This window comes from Ranitomeya imitator, chromosome 2 (genome assembly GCF_032444005.1).
Source record: "Ranitomeya imitator isolate aRanImi1 chromosome 2, aRanImi1.pri, whole genome shotgun sequence".
Classification (NCBI taxonomy): Eukaryota; Metazoa; Chordata; class Amphibia; order Anura; family Dendrobatidae; genus Ranitomeya; species Ranitomeya imitator.
This window is the reverse complement of record NC_091283.1, coordinates 153,532,407-153,545,346: the sequence shown is the minus strand read 5'-3', so window position 1 is coordinate 153,545,346 and position 12,940 is coordinate 153,532,407. Positions and strand designations below refer to the sequence as shown.

The window sequence follows — 12,940 nt, the reverse complement described above, 5'->3', positions numbered from 1 at the left end:
GCGGAAAACGCGGAGAAGAAGAATAAAATATAAGAAATCGGATTACAATATGTTGCTTGAACCTAGGGGGTTCAAACACCATAATTAATATAGAATCGGCATCACTACTATACACTTGGTCAGACCGAGCCTTAGAACACAGCACTCATTCAAAACGTGTCCGGTTTCCTTATTCCCTTACACCCCTTATCCAAAACTACACTTATGCCCTAGGTGTATCGTAGTGGTGCCATTTATATTTTAATTATCAGTTAAATATTTGTGATTTTACGGATTGAAGCTGGATACTTTTCGTTTTACAACTGCTGCGTTATACACTTTTTCCTCGAAAATAAGCTCTAGCATGATTTTATTGGATTTTTGGAGTATGCTTGAATTAAAAGCCCACGTTACAGTCAGGTGCGGTGTTATAGAAGGAGTCAAAGTAGGCAATCAACGAGGGCCCCCAGTGTTTTTCCGAGTTTGACTGCTTATGGATCTGTGGTGACTTCAATCATGTCACCATAATGTTACCAGTGGTCTCATAATTGCAGGAGTGGAGTCTAGAGGAACTGAACAGGAGATAGGTTGGTACATAGATCTGATGTTAGGGGGAGAGTATACTGGGCAATTTCGCAGGGCTTCCATTCTCTTAGAGGTCCCCAGTGTTTCTATTCCGAGGTTAAGACTTCTTAAGGATTCTTAAGAATTTTTGATGACATCACGGTCATGTGACTAAGGTGTCACTAAAAGTCCCTTAACTGTAGGAATCTAGAGCTGAAGAGGAGACCGTTTGGAATGCATGTGCAGTGTGTGTATGTATGTGTATATATACATATACACTGCTCCAAAAAATAAAGGGAACACTAAAATCCCACATCCTAGATATCACTGAATGAAATATTCCAGTTGTAAATCTTTATTCATTACATAGTGGAATGTGTTGAGATCAATAAAATCTAAAAATGATCAAGGTAAATCACAACTAATAACCCACGGAGGTCTGGAGTTGGAATGATGCTCAAAATCAAAGTGGAAAATGAAGTTACAGGCTGATCCATCTTCAGTGGAAATGCCTCAAGACAAACAAATGATGCTCAGTAGTGTGTGGGGCCTCCATGTGCCTGCATGACCTCCCTTCAACGCCTGGGCATGCTCCTGATAAGGCGTCTGATGTGGTCTCCTGAGGGATCTCCTCCCAGACCTGGACTAAAGCATCCGCCAACTCCTGGACAGTCTGTGGTGCAACTTGACGTTGGAGGATGGTGCGAGATATGATGTCCCAGATGTGTTCAGTCAGATTCAGGTCTTGGAAACGCGCGGGCCAGTCCATAGCTTCAATGCCTTGATCTTGCAGGAACTGCTGACACACTCCAGTCACATGAGGTCTGGCATTGTCCTGCATTAGGACATACCCAGGGCCAACTGCACCAGAATATGGTCACAAGGGGTCTTAGGATCTCATCTCGGTACCTAATGGCAGTCAGGCTGCCTCTGGCGAGCACATGGAGAGCTGTGTGCCCCTCCAAAGAAATGCCCCTCCAAAGAAATGCCACCTCACACCATTACTGACCCACTGCCAAACCGCTCATGCGGAAGGACGTTGCAGGCAGCAGATCGCTCTCCACGGTGTCTCCAGACTCTGTCATGTCTGTCACATGTGCTCAGTGTGAACCTGCTTTCGTCTGTGAAGAGCACAGGGCGCCAGTGGCGAATTTGCCATTCCTGGTGTTCTGTGGCAAATGCCAACCATCCTGCATGGTGTTGGGTTGTGAGCACACGCCAATCTGTGGACATCGGGCACTCAGACCATCCTCATGTAGTCGGTTTCTAACCGTTTGTGAAGATACATGCACATTTGTGGCCTGCTGGAGGTCATTTTGCAGGCCTCTGGCAGTGCTCCTCCTGTTCTTCCTTGCACAAAGGCTGAAGCGGTCCTGCTGCTGGGTTGTTGCCCTCCTACAGCCCCCTCCACGTCTCCTGGTGTACTTTCCTGTTTCCTGGTAGCACCTCCAGCCTGTGGACACTAAGCTGACAGACACCGCAAAATTCTTCCCATATCTTTCATTCATGTGCCATCCTGGATGAGCTGCATTACCTGAGCCTCTTGCATGGGTTGTAGAGTCCGTCTCATGCAACCATGTGTGAAAGCACAACCAACATTCAAAAGTGATCAAAACACCAGCCAGAAAGCATTGGTACTGAGATGTGCTCTGTGGTCCCCACCTGCAGAACCACTCTTTTATTGAGTGTGTCTTGATAATTGCCAATAATTTCCATCTGTTGGCTATTCCATTTGCACAACAACATCTGAAATTGATTGTCAAACAGTGTTGCTTCCTAAATGGACAGTTTAATTTAACAGAAGCTTGATTTACTTGGAGTTATATTCTATATATATATATATATACTAGATTGTGGCCCGATTCTAACGCATCGGGTATTCTAGAATATGCATGTCCCCGTAGTATATGGACAATGATGATTCCAGAATTCGCGGCAGACTGTGCCCGTCGCTGATTGGTCGAGGCAACCTTTATGACATCATCGTCGCCATGGCAACCATTATGACATCTACGTCGATACTGTGCCCGTCGCTGAATCAGAAACGTGGGATTTCTACGTCCTTTGACATAATCGTCGCTGTGCCGGTCGCTGGTTGGTCGAGGCCTGGCGGCCTCGACCAATCAGACGCGGGATGTCTACGTCCTTTATGACATCATCGTCGCTGTGCCCGTCGCTGATTGGTCGCGGCCTCGACCAATCAGAGACGCGGGATTTGCAGGACAGACAGACAGACGGAAAAGCCCTTAGACAATTAGATATATAGATATATATATATATATATATATATATATGTGTATATCTATCTATCACTGCTCAAAAAAAATAATGGGAACATTTAAACAACACACTGCAACTCCAAGCCAATCACACTTTTGTGAAAACATGTCCAGTTACTAAGAAACACTGATTGTGAATTAATTTCTCCTGCTGTTGTGCAAATGGAACAGATAACAGGTAGAAATGATAGGCAATCCCTATAAAGTAGTCATTCTGCAGGTTGTAACTGCAGACCATTTCTCTGTTCTCATCCTTTTTAGCTGCTGTTTTGGTCACTTTTGCGTTTTATCATTGCTCTCACCCAGAGAGGTATTGTACTGTAGCATGATGCGGTGTCTACAACCCACAGAAGTTACTCAATCAAGTAGTGCAGCTCATCCAGGATGGCACATCAATGTGAGCTGTGAAAATAAGTGTAGCTGTGTCTGTCAGCACTGTCCAGAGTATGGAGCAGATACCAGGAGGCATGCCAGTACACCAGGAGACGCGGGGACCGCTACCTCCTCCCTTGTGTAAGGTTGAACAGGAGGACCCATGCCAGAGCCCTGCAAAATGACCTCCAGCAGGCCACCAACATCCATATGTCTGTTCAAACCATCAGAAACAGTCTGCATGAGGGTAGTATGAGGGCCCAATGTCCACAAATAAGTGTTGTGCTTACAGCCCAAATCCGTGCAGGGCGATTAGCATTTGCAAGAGAACACCAAGATTGGTAGATCCGACATTAGCGCTCTTCATGGTTGAGAACAGGTTCACACTGAGCACATGTGACAGAGTCTGGAGATGCTATGGAGAACGTTCTGCTGACTGCAACATCCTACAGCACAGTTTGGCAGTGGGTCAGTAATGGAATGGGGAGACATTTCTATGGAGGGCCGCACAGCCTTCCATGTGCTAGCTAGACGTACCCTGGCTGCCATTAGGTACCGGGATGAGATCCTCAGACCCTTGTAAGACCATATGCAGTTGCAGTGGGCCCTTCTGATGCATGACAATGTTATGCATCATGTGGTTGAAGTGTGTCAACAGTTTTTGCAGGATGAAGGCATTGATTCTATGGACAGGCCTGCCTGTTCCCCAGACCTGAATCTAATCGAGCACATCTGAGACATCATGTCTTGTTCCATCACCAAACGCCATGTTGCACCACAGACTGCCTAAGAATTGACTGATGCTTTAATCGAGGTCTAGGATGAGATCCCTCAGAATATCCGCCGCCTCATCAGGACCATGCCCAGGTGTTGTAGGGATATTAATTTTGATTTACATGGATCATGTTTGTCTTATTGTTCTCAATGCATGTAATGAATGAAGATTTGCAACTGGAATATTTCATTCAGTGATATCCAGGATATGATATTTTAGTGTTCTCTTTATTATTTTGAACAGTGTATATGTTGTGTGTGTATATATACACGTCTATGTATGTGCGGTGCGTTTGTATATACATGTTTATGTATATTTCTGCCGGAGGCGCACTGCACTTATAAGATTCCTAATTTGGGATGTGAGCATTTTAATGAATTAGGCGCATCTTACTCTAGCAGCCCCGTTCATTAAGACTGTCCAACGCCAGCCTTAATGAATCAAGGCCATTGTTCTCGTTAGCCCATCACCCGACGTAAACTGCAGATGTGCTGCGGATAACATGACATGGATGGGAAGAGAATGATCTATCAGTGATCATTCTAAAGGCCCCGTCACACATAGCGACGCTGCAGCGATACCGACAACGATCCGGATCGCTGCAGCGTCGCTGTTTTGATCGCTGGAGAGCTGTCACACAGACAGCTCTCCAGCGACCAACGATCCCGAGGTCCCCGGTAACCAGGGTAAACATCGGGTAACTAAGCGCAGGGCCGCACTTAGTAACCCGATGTTTACCCTGATTACCATCGTTAAAGTAAAAAAAAACAAACGCTACATACTTACCTACCGCTGTCTGTCCCCGGCGCTCTGCTTCTCTGGTCTGGCTGTGAGCACAGCGGCCGGAAAGCAGAGCGGTGACGTCACCGCTCTGCTTTCCGGCTGCCCGGCGCTCACAGCCAGACCAGAGAAGCAGAGCGCCGAGGACAGACAGCGGTAGGTAAGTATGTAGCGTTTGTTTTTTTTTACTTTAACGATGGTAACCAGGGTAAACATCGGGTTACTAAGCGCGGCCCTACGCTTAGTTACCCGATGTTTACCCTGGTTACCAGCGAAGACATCGCTGAATCGGCGTCACACACGCCGATTCAGCGATGTCAGCGGGACCTCAACGATCAAAAAATGGCCCAGGCCATTCCGACACGACCAGCGATCTCACAGCAGGGGCCTGATCGCTGGTACGTGTCACACATGACAATACCTTACCATAGTCCACACCCAAAGCCAGGTGCACTGGACACATAGGAGCTACCTGCCAATGCAAGGGCTCTATCTTCCTAAATAGAATACCCCATTATATTCATACCCCCGTTTTTTTGTTCCCCTGATGAATCTCCCCTATGGGAGAGGAAACGCGTAGGAAAATTGACTTGGTTGTGGTGGGTACAACAATTTAGCCTGACTTGGGGACTGCCCTTGTCAGGGCGGGAGCAATACAGGGGCACGACTGGGTAGCATAGTTTACTGCTTGTTTCCCCTCCCCCTAAAAAACATATGAGGACTCTCCCGCGGGAAAAACGACTGATTTGGTGAGATAAAACCATTTTTTTAATTGAGCACTGGTTATTTTGAGCACTATATGCTCTTTATCACCATTCTGTCCATAAAAAATCGTTTTTAGAAGGTTGCCATTAAAGGTTATGTTTCAGATTTATTAGGTTTCTCCTGGCTTTATACATATTCTCTATTAGAGGACCTTATAGGGGTACCATATGTGGATACACCTTATTATTTGGCTATTATTCTCCGAAAAATAAGATATCCACTGAAAATAAACCTTAAGCCATCTTTTGAAACAAAAAAATATTAAACTCTGTCTTATTTTTTGAGAAAATGTGGTGTGCGTCTCTGCTGTATATGTAACTTGCATTTGGAGAGTGGGTGATACAGGGGAACAGGGAGCTTAGTGGGCATGTGACCGGTTTACATTTTTCCTCAATCACTTCTATTGGAGTGCTGGCTCTTACAGTCTCAGGATCCATATCTGGTTGTAACATCTTTTTTTGCCACATTTCTTTTTTTCCCCCCAGTGACAGATATCTGGATGTGTCTGTGCAGCAAGGACACCTTCAATAAAATCCTCTTTTTATGTGGTCATAAGGTTTAACAATGGACTATAATGTAATAATAATTTTACTGGCAATTATCGGCATAAATACCTGGAGATTACATGCGACTGTGGGAGAAATCTGTGACTGAACTAGATCATTATTATAACCTCCACATCTGACAAATCGCACAGCTTGAGACTGCAGCCCCAGGGAAGTCTGGTGGTCGGCCCTCACCCCTCAGCTCTGTTGCTGTGAAGAAGTAAATTACGGTATATTCTAGAAAAGAAATGCTAGCTTCCCCACCTTTCCTTGTATACTCAGGGAGAAGGGACAGTGGTCTGTACAGAATCTCGTGTAGGTACTCCTTATCAGGACAAGGGGAGGCATCGTTATTATAAATCACTATTTCTATAGCACCAACCTATTCCACGGCACAGCACACATGTGATGTGTGTGGACTGAGCAGAAGGCACGATCTGGTAAGATCACTGCGCCTGCTGAATGGGGCATCGAAGAGACAACCGTCTCCATTACACTATTCTATTCCATGGTATCTACATCCTGGAGATGCTGTTGAATTTGGGATGATGGGTGGGAGTGGGGAGCACTGGGCCACATAGTGGCCATGTGGCCTGCTGCTGTGGACGGTGCTCCCCTGCCTCAGGCTTCATCCACTCTGGTCGCCTGTGACTTGAGTTTTCTAGTGGGAGCTGCTTTTTCTCTGTGTCTGTGGTCCCAGTCACACGAGGGGCCATGAGTTTGTGGTAGTCATTGCGGAGGTCACATGCAGGCCGCTGTCCCCCACCTATTTTAGGGTGCAGCAGCCAAGCTTCTGCCTTATGAAGTAAAGTGACAATGGGCTTGGAAGCGTGGAGCGAAACGGGAAGCTGTTCTCACTGATTTCTCTAGAGGTTCTCCTACTGACCACATCGCCCAGAGCTGCTGCTGTGGGAGGAGAGGGAGTTGGATGTGTTTGCTGGAGGAGGAAGGATGACCATTTCTTGCTGACTTTTATTTTTCTCTTTGCGGTTACTTTGTGTCACCAGTCAGATCTTGTGAGCTTGAGCGTACACTACCACAGTGTCAGCTGAATAATGGACACGGCAGGAGTGAAGGAAGCATTGTGCAGACTTGCGGTGTCTAGCATCATGTGAGGAGTGGTGCAGGGACCCAGACTGTCATTGCAGGTTGTTGGTTCTATGTGGCTTAGGTTTCCTAGGATGCAATATTCACAATTCCCGACTGAATAACAAGGGCTTTTCTATTTTTGCCCTTATGCAGCCTCAGATATTAGAGTAATGTCTAGAACAAATGTTATATGCAAATTGACTCTTCAGAGACGGAGGACTTAAACTCTATAGTGCCACCTGTTGGAAGCAGCGATCCTATAAGTCACTATCGACCCTTTAACGAGTCTTACAATGTAAATTATGATAAGTCAAATCTCAATTTGCAGGCACATTTTTTGGGGGTATTGCCCCTTGTCATTGCAAATTGAGATCATGATTTGGCTTTTATCCTAAGTCATAGTGCAAGATCCGTTAAAGGGTTGATAGTGACTGCTTCCAACAGGTGGCGTTATAGAGTTCAAATCCTCTTCTTCTCTGAAGAGGCAAATTTCTCAGAGGGGCATTGTATGGCGAATAAGCCCCCTTACATTGGCATGCCAGGAGCGGTATGTCACTCTCCACAATGAGAAATGTTACCCCATATACCTTGGAACAAATGTTGGAACTTTTCTGGTTGGCGCTTGAAGGGGAATTATTAAAGACTGGAATTTCACCAATCTCAGCCAGCAGAAAATATCAAATTCAGAGTTGCAGTTGAAGGACTGCGCTGAAAGTAAAGGGTTATCCAGCGCCTTTCACTTCTGCAGCGGAAGGCGTTGTAGATGCCCTGTCCATAGCGACTTTCACTATCAGGTGAGGTGAGGTGTCTGTGGCTGCGCACAAGAGGTGGCAAGTGAGCGAGTCCTATCACCTCCAGATGCAGCCGTAATATCCACTGTCTGTGATTTCCATCATTTTTGCTTTATGTGAATAACACTGACTGTTCTTGTCCCCTCCTGTGGTTGGAGGGCAACGAAATGAAGGATCTTCGTCTGGGAACAGGTCTCTGCGCCGTCAGCCACAGTAAATTAACACTGAGACGCTTGTTTGTACTGCAGCTCCTCATGTCTCATAGGCGATAAGAGTGGATTGAGTCACTTCCCATTAGGGGTCTGTGACAATATAACAAGGCTAATTCCTGACAGGACCCCTGTGAGGAAGCATCTGCGAGGAATTCCCTTCTCACTCCTAGACACCAGCAGGATCTCGGTGTTCTGCTGAAGGTGGCCGGCTTCCAAGGCCTTGCCCTATCACATTCCTACCATACTTGCTGCGACACTGTGGAAGTTGTGGCTCCCAGATTTCTCAGCGGCTTCAGCGTACAAAGTTTATTGGAAAAGAGAGATCTGCGAAAAATAGAGAAATTAGATTATAGAAATATGATAAAACATGATTAAAGGATTCAGCATTGTGATACTCTTCCACAATCATCGTGTCTCCTCCATAATAATAATACATTTATTTCTATAGCGCCGACCTTTACATTATAGAGGGGACTTGTACAGAGAATAGACATTAGAGCATAACAATAAACACAGATCAAAACAGATACCAAGAGGAATGAGGGTCCTGCTCGCAAGCTTACAGTCTATTGATCATTTCAACAGTTGCTCACACCTTAAAAAGTTAAAATGATTTTTACATGTTAATAGCCGCATTCGGTTAAAGTTCCAGAAAATTTGTTTCCAATCTTTACCCATTCCTTCATTTTTACAACTTGCTCCCATTTTCAGCCCTTTTTCATGCAATTATGTTGATCCCAGATGCAAGATGTGAGGTTTGTGTGGCCATGATGCTGCTGTCTTCACTCACTTTTATGTATTATCAGCACGTCATTCCTAGGTCTACTGCCCCATGAAGGGTCTTCTCTCTCTTGTACTCACAGACACCGATGCGGAGAAAGGTTTCATCGCCTTCCCATGCGGTATCTGTACTGGATTCTCTGACTTCTGATTATGTTCATACATGATCTGCACACTCACTTTCCTCCCTAACTACAAGGCTCTGTGAAGCCTTGGTTGCTTTCCCCTTCTTTATTCTCTTATCTGAATTATACCACCTTCTGCTATCCTGGATACATCTCTAACATTGAGAAGAGAGGGGGAAAGCAGATTATATCAGCCGAGATCTCATTTATATGTCTAAATATATCTGTGGTCCTTACAGAGGACTTGCACACAACCTTTTCCTTACAAAGACCATACTAAGGATCAGGGTGCGCTCATTACAGGTGGAAGAAAGGCGAGTACCGGAAGCCAAATATGAAAGGGTTCTTTACAGTTAGAGCAGTCAGACTGTGAAATGCCGACCACAAGAGGTAGTAATTGCTGACACGATAACAGCTTCTAGAAAAAGGCTGTATGATTTCTTTGATACACATAACATTGTGGGTTATAGTTAAATTAGTGACAAAAGGTACAATTGGTGGAGAAAGGTTGAACTTGATGGGCCTAGGTCTTTTTTCAACCTATGCAACTACAACATGTTCCAAATTATTATGCAAATTGGATTTAAGTGTCATAAAGATTTAATTGTTTTGTTTTTCAAATAAACTCGTGGATGGTATTGTGTCTCAGGGCTCAATGGATCACTGAAATCAATTTTAAACACATGTGATAATTAGTTTTCCAGGTGATTCTAATTAAAGGAAAACTACTTAAAAATGATGTTCCACATTATTACGCAGACCACAGGTTTCAAGCAATGGGCCACGTAGTATATTGCCCAGCCACGTAGTATATTGCCCAGCCACGTAGTACATTGCCCAGCCACGTAGTATATTGCCCAGCCACGTAGTATATTGCCCAGCCACGTAGTATATTGCCCAGTCACGTAGTATATTGCCCAGCCACGTAGTATATTGCCCAGCCACGTAGTATATTGCACAGCGACGTAGTATACAGCAAAGACATGCAGTATACTGCCCAGTCAAGTAGTATATTGGCCAGTCACGTAGTATATTGCCCAGCCACGTATGTAACAGGTTAAAAAATAAAAAGGAAACATATACTCACCTTCCGAGGGCGCCTTGTAGTCCTGTCACCTGTGTGCGGTGCACACGGCAGCTTCCGGTCCAGGGTTGGCATGAGCGCAGGACCTGTGATGACGTCGCGGTCACATGACCGTGACGTCATGGCAGGTCCTTCTCGTATTGCATCCTTAGCACCGTAACCTGCCGCCGGACAGGACGCGACGTCGGAGGGTGAGAATAACGTTTTTTTTTTTTTATTATTATTATTATTATTTGTAACATTAGATCTTTTTACTATTGATGCTGCATACGCAGCATCAATAGTAAAAAGTTGGTCACACAGGGTTAATAGCTGCGTAACCGGAGTGCGTTACACCGTGCTCCGGTAACGCTGGCATTAACCCTGTGTGAAGGCTGACTGGATGACTGGAGGGGAGTATGGAGCGGGCACTGACTGCGGGGAGGAAGGAGTGGCCATATTGCCGCCGGACTGTAGCCGTCGCTGAATGGTCGTGGGCGTTTTGCCACGACCAATCAGCGACTTGGATTCCATGACAGACAGAGGCCACGACCAATGAATATCTGTGACAGACAGAAGGACAGACAGACAGAAAGACGGAAGTGACCCTTAGACAATTATATAGTAGGTTGGGAGGTTTCTTCAATAAAATTTGATGTATACTCTAACGGGTGATGACTTTTATTAGACTGACTGTCATTTGCACCGACCATTTAGGAAAATCCGAGAAAAATGTCATTTGCATAATCATTTGGAACATGGAGTATGTCATAGGAGCAACATGATATCCTGCCATAACCGGCAGCACAGCCAGATATATGCTGGAGTTGCATAGACCCTACAGCTGTAAAATACTAGAGAATGATGACTATTTTTCTAAAGATCAATTTAGCATTTAGTAATCAAATTAACAATAAAAATGAAATGAATGCAAGTTTGCCCATATCATTTAGGACTTGTTCCCAGTTGCAAAAACATTTTTCTTTCTCTGCTGGTCTTTTCCCAGCCACCATCCATAACAACGGCAATAGAAATCTGACTATTGCTGCATCTTTTTACATATTTTCCTTTTTTTAAATGCAGTTTTGAAGCATTTTTTAATACACAAATGCTGGGATTCTGCACTTAACATATGTGAAAAGTGCAATTGCATCTTTTATTTCAGGCTTCCCATATGGGGGTGAGCATCTTTAAACGCAGTGGACATGAATTTTCATGAAATCACATTTGTTTAGCTTGAACTGTTAAACGTTGCAGATTTACTGAAAAAAAAAGAAGCCGGAAAAAACTCTGAATTTATGCTACATGGGAATATTACCCTGTAATTGAGACTTGAATGATATGTAGTTTGTTTTTTTTATTTTAGGGATGAGAGCACAAGAAATGTCATTCTAGAATATTAATTGGCATGTTATGAACAGCGGCAGGTTTCCGATCTTGCATGACTCGTCTCTTGTACATGGCTCTGTCAATGCATTCGCTTCTGTGTAATTATACATTGGTGATAAAGTGATCTCTGTGTGATGAGAGGGGAATTGTTTTGCACAGTTGCACGGATAGGGTCATTTTTCTCATGACCTGCTGGGACTTGTGCTTTCACAATGGATAGAAATGATCAGGATTTCAGTTATCCCAACAATGAACTCCTAATACGGCGGCCATCGTCTCATCACATATGATATCCAATGATATGTGTAGATGTCTCCAATCATGCATCATTCCAACCTCCATTATTTATCTGGACAGATGACTTCTAGAAACTGATAGAGACTCTACAAAGTCTGACACATCTGCTGGCCATGGAAAAGAGGTGTCATGGGGGATAAAAAGCTCATGTGTATGAGCTGTAGACAGACAACTGAAGCCCCTCACACATCGTTGGCAGAACGATGGATCGGCCCGTGGCCATCTCACCCGACTCCCCCAGGCCCAGGAGCACGCCTGCTGTATTCTGTATGGGAGCTGCTGTTGGACATGTCTGGCCATGACTTTTCTTACAGAGAACACAAGGATTTGCAGTCTGAATTCCACATGCCGAATCCTTACCTCCCGCGACAATTAATGTTCCTGAGCTCCCAAACACATTAGACTGTTGATATCTGTGGATTCGGCCGACATTGCTTTTACTTCAGTTCTGTTATGAAGGTTTTCTCTGCTGCCATTACAGGTTTTGGGTAACTTTACAGCCAATAGTGATAAGTAAAGTATTTAGAAACGTTGTCAGTTTTCTATGGGCATTTCTATGGCGACTATAGCTTTTAACTCTTCTACCGGGTAACTTTGATCGTTGGGCTACATGAAAGCAGTTTTGCCCTTTTGCATTTTGTTTCCTGGATCTTACAGCATGTAGTGTTTGTTCTCCGTGCTTTTCCCAATACTATCAGCAGGCCGTGAACTTTGGCAGACGATTTCCCAACAGGCAAAAAAAAAAAAACCTCCCATTTGAGCGCACTGCAGCTCCAAAAATGTAATCATATTATTAAATAATTGGGAGGACTGGAATTTGCTGATTGTCTCTAGAAAGGCAGCTAGCGCTGGGATTTTCCCTTGGTTCATATGTGCGAGAAGTGAACAGCCTTTGGCTTGCGTGCATCGCAACATCAACAACGGTCACAGCATATGGTACAAAGAACAATGCTCAATGCAATTAGACACACTTCCTCCAGAATGTAATGCAAGAAAGATGCTCACTGAACTCCCGGTGAGCAGTAGGGGAGTCAGCGAGCCGAGGGTCCTCACCGAGAGATCGCTCACCTGCTGTCTGCACTCATTTTCCTGGTTTGCGTTCTCTGTGATATTCTGCATTGAAGTACAGTAACGC

The 12,940-nt window shown here is 44.7% G+C and overlaps 1 protein-coding gene across 4 annotated transcripts in view; it reads left to right on the top strand.

Annotated features, from left to right (window-relative positions):
• RXRA (retinoid X receptor alpha) overlaps window positions 1–12,940 on the top strand; it is a 268,856-nt gene that overhangs the window by 245,330 nt on the left and 10,586 nt on the right. The window lies entirely within an intron of this gene.